The sequence below is a fragment of the Stegostoma tigrinum genome, chromosome 9 (genome assembly GCF_030684315.1).
Source record: "Stegostoma tigrinum isolate sSteTig4 chromosome 9, sSteTig4.hap1, whole genome shotgun sequence".
NCBI classification, from domain to species: Eukaryota; Metazoa; Chordata; class Chondrichthyes; order Orectolobiformes; family Stegostomatidae; genus Stegostoma; species Stegostoma tigrinum.
In genome coordinates, this window is record NC_081362.1 from 20839853 (window position 1) to 20851875 (window position 12023).

The following is a 12023-nucleotide window of genomic DNA, read 5'->3' on the forward strand; positions in this document are numbered from 1 at the left end:
GTTTTTATTTAGTATTTGCTCCGTTTCTGTTTTATTTTTGCATCTCCCCATTTGGCTTAATTTAACGATCCTGCCAAGATATCATCCCTCCTCAAACTATAATCGATTTCTTGGTCCATACCAAGAGAAAGGCGAACCGCTCTCCTCCGCTTTCGCGCTTCCTTAATTTAAAATGGGTTTCCTATAGTCAGGAATATTGAGCTACCAATCCTGCTCATCTTTCAGGCAAGTCTCAGGGATGGCCTTATGATATCATATTCTCATATACTTCTGCGCTTTCACTTCAGCTGTCTTATTTCTCAGACTCCTTTCATAAAGTGATATTCCACTTAGCCTTGCTAAATGCACTTCTTTCTTACCTAACACATGTTTCCTCTGCCTCCCAGTCTTTCTTACTTTCATTTTAACTTCAAATTCCATCGCGGGTTCTCTCCTCTCTGAACTGCTTGCTGGGGTCCCATTTCCCCAATGCATCCAGTTTAAATCCCCCCAATATCAGCAAACCTCCCATCAGGGTATTTGTCGTTCTAGTTGATAACCTGTCTAACTAATTTGAACAGGTCCCACCTCCCTCAGAAATTGAACCAATGGCTCAGAAATCTTCTCCCTCCTGCACAAATTTCTCCATATTCATAGGTGGTATCCCTCTATTCCCATACTCACTACTGCATTGGACCAGTAGCAATCAAGAAATTAGCACCTTTGAAGTCTTGTTTTTCAATTTCCTACCTAACCCCGTAAACACTGCTTGCAGGACATGAATAGAAGCTGTTACATAAATGATTTTGTAACATTAAAAGTCTGCTTATCCCTGTAAAGTGCTTTAAACAATGAGGATCGATAGTCTTCTACATGGAAGCGATTAAGTTGTGTTTAATAATTGAAATTAATGATATGCCATAAATCCTGCAATTTTCTTTTCCTAACTGCATGTTCCAACAATTGTTCTCCCTCTCTCACACCATCTCTCTCGTACCTCCCTTTCTCTACACATTCCTCCTATTCTACTCCATCCTTCTAACCTCCTGCTAATCCTTTGCATATAATGCTTAAGTCTATCTCAAATCTTTCTCTCTGTGCATTTTTTCCCCAAGGTGGAGCAAAATATCTTTAACGAAGCATCTTTTCTCCCTGGGTAAGTGCATCTAGTTACTGATCAGTCTGAAATTGTGGACTAAACATCCCTAATAAAGCGACTGGAATTTCTTCTGATGCCTCTCCCCAACAGATGAAGACAGATGACAGATCTCCACCATCACTAAATGTTAAAGCAAATATTGAAAATGCTAAAATGTTGTCCTTGAAATTAAATATTGATGGAGTATGTTGAACAGGTTCTGTTATACCACCCTGGTCCGGCTTTCACTTTTAAGTTGCAGTGCTGGTTCCTGTGGTTATAAATTATTAATTCAACATAACTCCAGTAATCCACACTAAAGCAGTATCATAGCAAATTAAATGAAAGCAAACACTAGTATTCCACAATTGCACAGAGACCAAAACACAAGTAGGAATATTAATGGAATTAATGTTTTTTAGTTTTGTTTTTAAATTGTTCCCTGTTTTCCACCTTTGGCTTGCCACAACTTCTTCCTTTGTTCTAACCTATGTGTTTGCTGCTTTTGATTCCTTACTGTTACACTCTGGAATTGCCTTCCTCAGAATTTCTGGATTGGTGCTTTGCCCCCAGCCTTCAAAGGTTTTATCAGGTCTCTAACCATGTTTTAGTCACCTGAAGACCTTTTTTGCTCTATCTTATTTGTTTTATGGCTACTCTTGTTCAGTGCCTTTTAAAAACAATATATGATTTGTATCTGTACATATTGGTATAATAAAAATGCTGTGGTGATATTCTTAAAAGTATAACTTCATACTTGACAGTTTTTTTGCAGCTCTTCAGTTCTAGTAGCTCATGTATAATACAAAATTCCCATGTCTTCATCTCCAGTAGGACTCCTTATGACCATTATAGTTTTGAACTATGATCCAAAGATGTCCAATAGCATAAGGAGTAAAGCTTTCCTGTCCATAATGGATTGCAATCTCACAATTGACTGCTTCTTGAATTATCCATCAACTAAATAAAATATGATCATTGCTAAATAGAAGGTAGATGGACAACTGCAGAGAATTTGCTCAATTCTGCTGATGCTCACAACATCCTTCCTATGGCAGCAAGACCAGAATTGCACACAGTATTCCAAAAGTGACCTAACCAATGCCATGTACAGCCACAACATGACCCCCCCCCCCAACTCCTATACTTAAGGTACTGTCCAATAAAGGCAAGCATACCAAATGCCGCCTTTGCTATTCTGTCTACCTCTGCCTCCATTTTCAAAGAACCATGAATCTGCACTCCAAGGTCTCTCTGTTCAGCAACACTCCTCAGGATCCTAAAATTAAGTGTATTAGTCCAGCCCTGAATTGCCTTTCCAAAATGCAGCACCTCACGTTTATCTAAATTAAACTCCATCTGCCACTCCTTGGCCCATTGGCCCATCTGATCAAGATCCCAGCCTTCCATTAGCTTTCTTGATTATTTTCCGTACCTGTTGGTGACATTGAAAAGATCTGTGCACCTGAGCCCCTAAGTCTATTTTGGCATCCATTGTACTTAACTTCATACCATCTAGAAAGTACTCTGATCTATCCTTTCTTGTGGTATACTTGTGGTAGAATTCCATCCACCACAGTTTTACCCATTTACTTGGTCTATCAATATCCCTTTGTATCATAAATTATTCAGATTTCTTGTTTATAATATTTAAGAAATATAGTCATTTACTTTGAATCCATTAGAGTTCCTTTCCCGAGACCCCCCAACAAATGATGAAATTTGAGAGAGCGGAACTCGTTTAAAAATCACGGGTACATGAGTTATGCCTGCTACTTATTTTTTGGCACATCTAGGCAAATTTGTGATTCATGATTTCACTGAGCCAGAGAATTTATTCTATAAAACAAAATGATTCTCTAAAATTTTAACTTTCTAATACCACTATGCATCCTCTAGGTTAAACCAAAATTCCTACAGTTTGAAGAATAAACAGAATCTGATGGTCATCCTACACTGGCTGCTACACTAATAGAAAACTGAGAATTCAACAAGACAGTTTCGCATATTGGCAATATTGATCATGGTACTGCTGTCTAATCCTACAGAGCTGTATGCTAATGCATGTGCTAATGTTAAAGAACCATTTGTATGATTCGGTGAAAACCACATAATAGATTTGCAAGTTACAAGGACACAATGAAAATTGATGCCAATCTGGATACAACTTTGCATGTATGGATTTATTTTGGATATTTCACTTTACAATATCCCAAAGTGCTTTACAGCCAGTTAAGATATTTTTTATCATGTAGTTACTGTTGAGCATGAAACACAGCAGGGAATTTGTACAGTTTATACATATATGAAATGTATTTAACTTGCTGAAATTTTTCTCCACTTTTAAGACAGCTGACAAATGTAGGTCTTCCAATTCAGAGTTAGGTAACTTGTGAGCTTCTCCATAAACAGTGTCCATCACGTGATCCACTGGCAAGATCCAGATTGTCATACCTCATTAAAAGGATTTATAACAAAAGAGAAAAATACCAGCAAAGGGAAAACAAAATAAGGGACAAAGGTTTCAATCTAAAATTGTTTTAGTTCTTCCATAACTTGTATCTAAACAGAGACTATTTGATTTGATATATAAAAGACAGATTACTTTTCCTGATTCCATCCATACATCTGAAGTTTGGTTCTACTCATCTTTCGATTTTGGCACATGAAGAAGTTATTCATTGGGAGATTTTTGTTCCACATAATTTCATCTGAGACAAGTCCACTGCTTTAGTTTTCCATGCTGGTCTTCCAGCGTTACTTACAATTGAGGAACTGGAAATTTTCAGGTTTCCAACAGGAGAGTTTGTATAATTTACCCTAGAATAATTCTCTGACTATCACTAAAGGTATCATGTCCTGTTTCATTATGGTGCCAGTGCATGTAATCAAGTTCTCCTAGGCTGAAACAATGACCAGGTGAGAGCTGTAAAGAGTTATCTACTGTTTCAGACATGCTTGCAGAAATGTAATTCATGGCTGAACGGGTGAGGGAAGTTTTGAGAAATTGAGGCGACGAATATCACGTCAACAGTTCTCAATGGGTCAAATGCAGGTAAGCGACTAGGAGGAGGGATCCAGGTGGAGGGAGAGTATTAGACGCAAGTGGAAGAAATGAGCATGGAGGTAGAAGTAACAGACGAAGAGTTCAACATCATGGTCTAGCCCAAAATTCATTATTGTGAGAGCAATAGGAATAAAACTAAGTCATTTGCTGAGTACAGATGTTGAAAGACAGAAGCTAGTCATAATGGATCATAAACACTCAACAGGAGTTGGTGTTGGCAAAGGGGATGGAGCCAGAGGGAAGGGAGGTTCCAGAGGGGCGTGGGTAACTCAGATTTGTTGCAGATTGTGTTCTTTATTACCTGAAAGGAAGTGGAAAAGGTTTCTTGTGAGAATGTCGAATGAGCTGGAGAATGAAATGGAACTGGGGGAGGGGTACAGTTGGGCAAGACAGCTCTGAGACAGTGTGAGGTGGTGCAGATGCAGAGAGAGGTGAAGAATGTGCATATGGGGGCACACAGCACTTGAGTGTGGATTTTAGGATGTGGTGAGAACAGCTGTCTGAGATACCTGTGATCCACATAGGGTAAGTCTCTGTCAGAAACAATTAGATTAGATTCCCTACAGTGTGGAAACAGGCCCTTTGGCCCAACAAATCCACACCACCCCTTGATGCATCACACCCAGGCCCATCCCCATATAACTCACACACCCCTGAACACTATGGGCAATTTAGCATGGCCGATCCACCTAACCTGCAGATCTTTGGACTGTGGGAGGAAACCCACGCAGACACAGGGAGAATGTGCAAACTCCACACAGACAGTTGCCCGAGGCTGGAATTGAACCCGGGTCCCTGGCGCTGTGAGGCTGCAGTGCTAACCACTGAGCCACCGTGCCGCCCATTTTTTAAAAAGGTTTTGGCAAACACTTTGTCAAATACCAGGAAAGAAAACAAAAGTAATGACAGAAAGCAAGAAAGGCTAGAATGGAAATCCTGTTGAAGAAAGGAGTAGACTTCTTCAAGGTGGGCTTATCTGGACGACATGTGGCAGTGAATTAAACACTAAAACAAAACAAGGAACAATGTTTGCTTTGCTTTGCTATCTATGAGTTCACCCAAAACCAATTCCATACATTGTTCTTCTGATCTGAGATCATCCCTATTAATGTAATAATCACATCTTGTGGCACTGGGAGTAATCATGAGGTTAATGTTCTCGAGGTTAGTCCTGCTGTTTAAATTCTTTCTTAACTCTCTGAAATATGTTTCCAAGACCTCGTCTCTTTTCCTGTCTATGTTATTGGTACCAATGTGGACCACAGCGTCTCGTTGATACCCTTTCCTCAAAGGATGTCCTGAAGCTCTTCTGTGGCATTCTTGACCCTAGCACGAGGGAGGCAATAACAATTCTTACAGGCAAGTTTAATGCTGCAGAAATGCCTGTCTGATCCATGACTATTGTCCTTCCACTCTCCTTTGTCCCTCCACATAAAGCCAAGACACCTTTGGTGCCATAGACTTGTCACTGGCTGCACTGTCCTGGGGAACCAATGTTTTCAATAGTTTCCAAAATGACATAGTAATTGGCAAGCATGACAGATTCAAAAGGACTTCTGCATTAGCTGCCTGGTTTTCTTGGGCTTCCTGGTAGTCACCCATTCCCTCTTTACCCATATACTTCCAAATGTGGTGTGACCACCTCACTACAGATGCTACCTACAGTCTTCTGTGTCATGATGCAGAACAGTGAGTTATAGCCACTGGTCAAGTTCTAAAACCTGGAGCTCAAGCTTGTGCAGCCAATAATACTTCCCACAGATGTGTTTGTCTGAGATACATGCTCCATCCGTGATTTCACACATACAACAAGATGTGGGCTCCTCTTGGCTCAGCTGACCTGCCATCCTATAATTCTGAAAACTATTTATTGGCCTTAGAATAAATATAAATGTAATACAAAGTCTTATTCATAACCTAACTTCACAACTTTATTTTCCTTCAATTTACTTTATAATTTTATTTTACTTTGCCTTGATTTAATTTTACCTATCACAAGAGTTCCTTACTGAAAACCAAGTAGATACTTCTTTCTAAATGAAGTGTTTTTCTAGTATGAAGTTATTTAGTCCTCTCGACAATACAGATTTCCTACAATTTAAAAACAAAATTGTGGATCCTGGAAATCAGAAACAAAAACAGAAATTGCTGGAAAATCCCAGCAGGTCTGGCACTATCTGCAGACAGAAATCAGAGTTACCATTTCAGATCCAGTGACCCTTCAGAACTGAAGAATTCCTATAATGTTGCACTTGGATTTTTGATCACATTCAGTCCATCTGGGGAGTAGTCCCAAGGAGAGTTCTCTTACACAAGTCCAGCTGTTTCTGCTGCTAGAAGGTGAGTGAAAGCCCAAATCCTCATCCACTCTTCTTACACTGCCTGGGTAGTGGTGTTTCTCGCAGATCCAGCTGTCTCCACTTTAGAAAGTCAGTTGGCTACTCCCTAGTGTACTGTTCAGATCCCTCTTTGACTTCAACACCAGGGTCCTGGTCCAAAATGCAAAATCAGCCCCGAAATGCTTCAGGTTCACACTCTTATAAATAGATAAGAGAATTAGTACAGAAAGAACATTTTGTGATAAAGTTAAGTAACATAGAAACAGTTTTTACTTAGTTTCTTTTGAAATTTTGGTGGTACATATGCAGGAAAATTCTGGAAGCCAGCCAGCGGCAAGAATGGGAGTAAATGGGCTTGAAATGAATATGACCTGCTGGGATTTTCCAGCAATTTCTGTTTTTGTTTCTGATTTCCAGGATCCACAATATTGTTTTTAAATTGTAGGAAATCTGGAGGTGCTCTGTGGCATTCTTGACTTTGGCAGTACAGAGGCAACACAAATTCCTGGAGTCATGTTTAATGCTGCAGAAACAAAGACTTCAACAAGCGTGCCAGCTTGCTAGTATAGTCCCATGTTCATATTTTTAACGAGGCCAGGTTATGGGATGAGGTATCTACTCACCTGCAAGTAGCAAATTTAGAGTATTCAGGCTTCCTGAGCCAACTGGAATTACCCTGTAAGAATGCAGACCCCTCCAGTAAACAACACAGACTCAAAGCAGGAAACTTTCTTGAGGCTGTCCTGAGAACAGCAATCCTTTGGCACTTTAAGGCCCTTTTCTTTCACTGTAGCTGTGACCACAGAACATCCTATAGAGGAGATTTCTCTTACGCTATCCATGCCCCTCATGATTTTATAAAGCTCTATAAACTCCAACACTTCAGGGAAAATAGCCCCAGCCTATTCAGCCTCTCCTTTAGCTCAAACCCTTCAATCCTGGCATCATTCATTTAAATATTTTCTGAACCCTTGATTGGCAATTGAATGCATGTCCAGGTCTATGCCCTTTCGAAGTGCTATACCATCCACTTCACTTTTCAAAATGCTTCCAAATTTTTTTTAAAAATTATCCACAAATTTTGAAGCTGTGACTTTGTTACAACAGAGTTTGGATGAATGTGCTGTCACTTTCTAGGCCCACCAGTCCACTGTTCAGGATAAATTTAAATGATTTACCCCCTTATTGATTTGGCCAATTGTTGATATTTTTAAATAATCTGTTCAGAAGAGTCACAGCAAGCCCCTGGTGCAGACGGTACTTAAATTTGTGCATTCCAGCTCAAAGATAAGGACACTACCACTTCACCAGAAAAGCCCTTCAACCAATTATATAGTTTTTCAAATTAGGTTTAGAATAAAAACATCTCTCAGTCTGGGCTCTTAAACTTACAAAAAAAAAACTATTGTGAAAACAGAACTTATTTTTCAAAGATATACAATTGATAAACACAATTAAACACATTTGGAAGGTTGAAAGTGTAAATATTTAATCTTCTTAATAAACCACACATGCCAATTATGAAAATAAAGAAATAGCTTGCTGTGTAAAGGATTAATTTTGAAGAAAACACTCTTTAGCCAATAACTGTTCATTCATTCTTGGCCTATTACATGCCTTAGGCTCTCTCAATTTTGTGATAGACGTTATCAAAAGTGAATTTGCAAATCAGCTGATTGCAATTTTCAGAACAAAGTTTCTAGCTGTTTCAAATAGCCATTTCAAGTGTCTTTGCAAACCAGCACATCAAAATAATCTTAGTTAGGCACACTGGCTACTACTTGCTGCATCAGATGGAAGGTCTCTGCGGCATTGTTTCAGCATGAATGGTGTTACTTAGCACTGGAAAGATTGTTGATGTGACAAAGCCAGATGCTGCTATTGCTCTGGGTGTCCAAGGAATCTGCTGTTATTTCTATAACAATTTTATTTTGGTTTGAAATCTGGCACTGCCAGCTCCTATTAATACAGTCTTTCTACTGAGCAATGGGTTGTACTTGCCTTTGTTAATGCATTGATTTTTCTGTAGTCTTTACAAAATCTGCATTTGGTGAGGTGATGTCATAATAATGATGCTACTGGACTAGCAATCCAGAGACGGAGTTCAATGTTCTAGGGGCATTGGGTAAAACGCAGATTAAATTTCAATTCAATAAATCTGAAATTTAAAGCCAGTCTCTGTATTGGTGACCATAAAACCATTGTCAATTGTTGTTTAAAAAAAAAGTTTGGCTTACTAATTACTTTGGGAAGGAATTCTGCTATTTTACCTGGTCTGGCCAATGGCCGAGTCATTGAGTCTTAATTTCTCCCTGATTTGGCATAACAAGCAATTTCAAGGGCAATTTGGGATAAACAACAAATGTTGGGGTTGCTAGTGCACCTGCATCTCAGGAACAGTACATTTAAAAAAAAATCTGCTAGAACCCTGAATTTTCCCGTTGGGCTTTATACAAATGGGGAAATCCAGATCTTTGAGTGGGGTTGCCGAGGTGGTAAAGGAGGCCTGGTTGTTTATCCTCGAACCACTGCCTCTAGATACACAAGACAGTGCCACAGCTGAACAAGGATGTCTTGAGACATTACCGCACATTGGTCTCATCTGCTGGAGCATTGCAGGGGCAATTCATTAAAGACTGTATACATGCTCAGCTTCATATAATGCTGTTCACTTCTTTACTAAGACAGAATTCCATTTGGTTAATGTCCAAGTTATCGTTGACCATTGCTACTATCTCCTAGATGTCTGTGTCATGTATTCTAAAAGTTGCCATGATGACTATACCTTTGATATAACTCCCAGGTTCTTACTTCATTGCAAGGGAATGGCTACTGGGAATAAAAGGGAACTCTCTAAACATGACTGATGACTCCATTACATAATTCCCCTGACTGAAGCCAAGTGTAGATACAATGCAACACATTCTTCTACCAAGAAGGCCATGTCGTAGACAATAAACCTTCACAAAATGAAGTTCCAATGCTTGAATGAGTCTAGGGGTAACCTTGCAGTGAACTACTGAATTCCCACATAATCTTTGAATACTGTGGTGTGGACACCTGAAGCAATGAGGGGATGTAATGGACACTGAAAATTTGGGAGAGTAGCAGCAGTTTACATGGGAAAAGATGACACTGATTATTTAGAGTGCAGCAGCATTGGTTGCAATAAGCCAGTCAGAACATATCTGACACCACTTCTAATAGAACTGAGTGAGGTGAAATCATTCATCGACCATCAATTTGTTGATGTTGGAAAGGCAAGCAGCCCCTGTTCATTCCCAAAGGCAAATGCAGCTATTTTCTTAGAATCAAAAGGTGGTGGAGAAACTCAGGTCTTCCAGCAGCACCAAACAAAAGTAGAGTTAACATTTTGAGTCCAACAAATGTTTGGGAAAGAGTACTGTTCCATTGATCCAGGCTTCTAACATCATGTTGCCTCTGTATTTTCATTCATATAGCTGCAGTTAAAAGTGACAATAAGTAGAGAGGTGATGATATTAACATATTTACAAATGTAATTTCATATTTATTAAAAAATAAGAGCTGCAACACCAATGTGCCCTCATTTAAAAAAAAAACACTGCCCCCTTGTCTTCCCATTTTTGAAGATGTCTTAAGGTCTGCAGCTGGGGCGAAGGGAACCTTGCCCTAAAACAGAACCTGTTGACATTGGAGGTTTGGGTGGACAGCTCCAGCCAGGGTGTATGCGGCAAGAGGGCCCATATATGCTGTGTCTAGGCTTATTCTCCTCAACTTGAACATGCATAGGATTTAGGGTGGCAGGGAGGGTGGTGGTGGAAGGGTTGGTCACCTCTTCAGTATCCTGTGTGTGTGTGTGTGTGGGGTGGGCGGGGGGGGGGGGGGGGGGGGGGAGGGGGGGGGGAGAAGAGGCCAAAATTTGGTTCAACCCCTGCTGTGTGCCTTCTAGCACCACTCTGACCCCTTGTGAGGGAGAGGCATCTGGGTGAAGTCAAGGTCCCTTGTACCTCTGTCACTTTTTAATGAATGGCCACACCAATGGAGTATAAATCTGTGAGCCAATGAGCATCTTGCTGGACCTGAGTCTTCATGGAGCCAGATATCTGCACGCCAGATCTGGCAGGGCAGAGAGAATTGGTGGATTCCGCCAATTTTTAAACCAGGTTGCAACAAACCTGCCTGCTGATGTATTTTAATAGTTATGTGGCTAACATCACATAGTTCTCACTTGCTTGGGGCTAAGCAGGTATTTTGTCTCTGGTCAGATCGCCAGAAACCTGGGAGTTTTTTTCTTGGATAGCTGTGGAGGCATTTCAGTGATGTGCGCCACTGAGGTTACAGCATTTAAGTTGGAGGAGGGCAATGGAAACAGCTTTGATAGTGCTTTCTTTGAAGGGTTTGTAGCTTCTTCCTCAGCAGTGGAAGAGAAGATTGTGAATAGAAAGGCTGGTCTCTTCTGGGAGGATGATGTTTGGATGTCACTGGTACCTATGCAAGACAAATGAGGGAATAAGTTGCAAAATACAATTTAAAGCTCGAGCATGCTAAGAATATGCTCATGTGATGGCAATGGGAGAGCAATGCAGCACATCTAAATGAATCTTACTTGCTGTTGTAATCTCAGCATTCCCACAACCTGTCTCCATCCTCTCCTGCCAACTTAAAGATCTTTTTGCCAGGCGAGAAGACAATCATTGACCACTCCACAAACATCTTAGCTCTTTCAACCTCTTGTGGGCCATTTTCTTTTGCAACGAGACAAAGGGAGGAGTTGAGCGAGTCAGCCAGGACTCTTAGTGTTGGTGTAGATGGAAAAAAAGTAATGAGGTGCTTGCATAATGAGTGTAGAGGGAAGGAAGAGTTAGTAGTTTGGGGGAATAGGGAAGGTGACAGCCATCAAGGGAACATGTTGCATGGCAATAGTGAGAGTTGTAGACCATGAGCCTTAGACAATACGTACAATGGCAGAATTAGAGTGACTGCAAGATATTAGACAGAGGGTGGTTGCATTTATACTTGCTGAATGCAGAAGATCATCTAGTCCACTGACATCGCAACCACCAGTGCAGCAACTTCAGAGTGTGCTGGTGAAGTCTGGTGCTGTGGTCTCCTCTGGTGATTCAGGGAAAAAAAGGTCAGCTCTCTGCTCCACTACCTAGTGCAACATGACCTCTTGGTCCCTGTAAGTGAACCAGGTTGCCAATTTCCCTCTGTCAAGCATTGCCTTTGGAATTTTATACACACATACAAACGCACGCGCACGTGCGGGCAATTCCTGGCTTACAGCATTTGAAGCGCTGCACAGCTGCATTTTAAGTATGGCATCAATAAGCACTTCCACTGCAGCTGAACACACGACAGCATAAGAACGCTGTGTTACCTTTATATCAGGTGAGTAGCATAAACTTGCATGAGAAAATGTGCTTGGGCTTATGGAGGAAAAGCCTATATAATACTCCCTGAAACTGACACAGCCAAACGTTAGGAAATTCAGTCCATTTAGTATAAATTTAGAGTA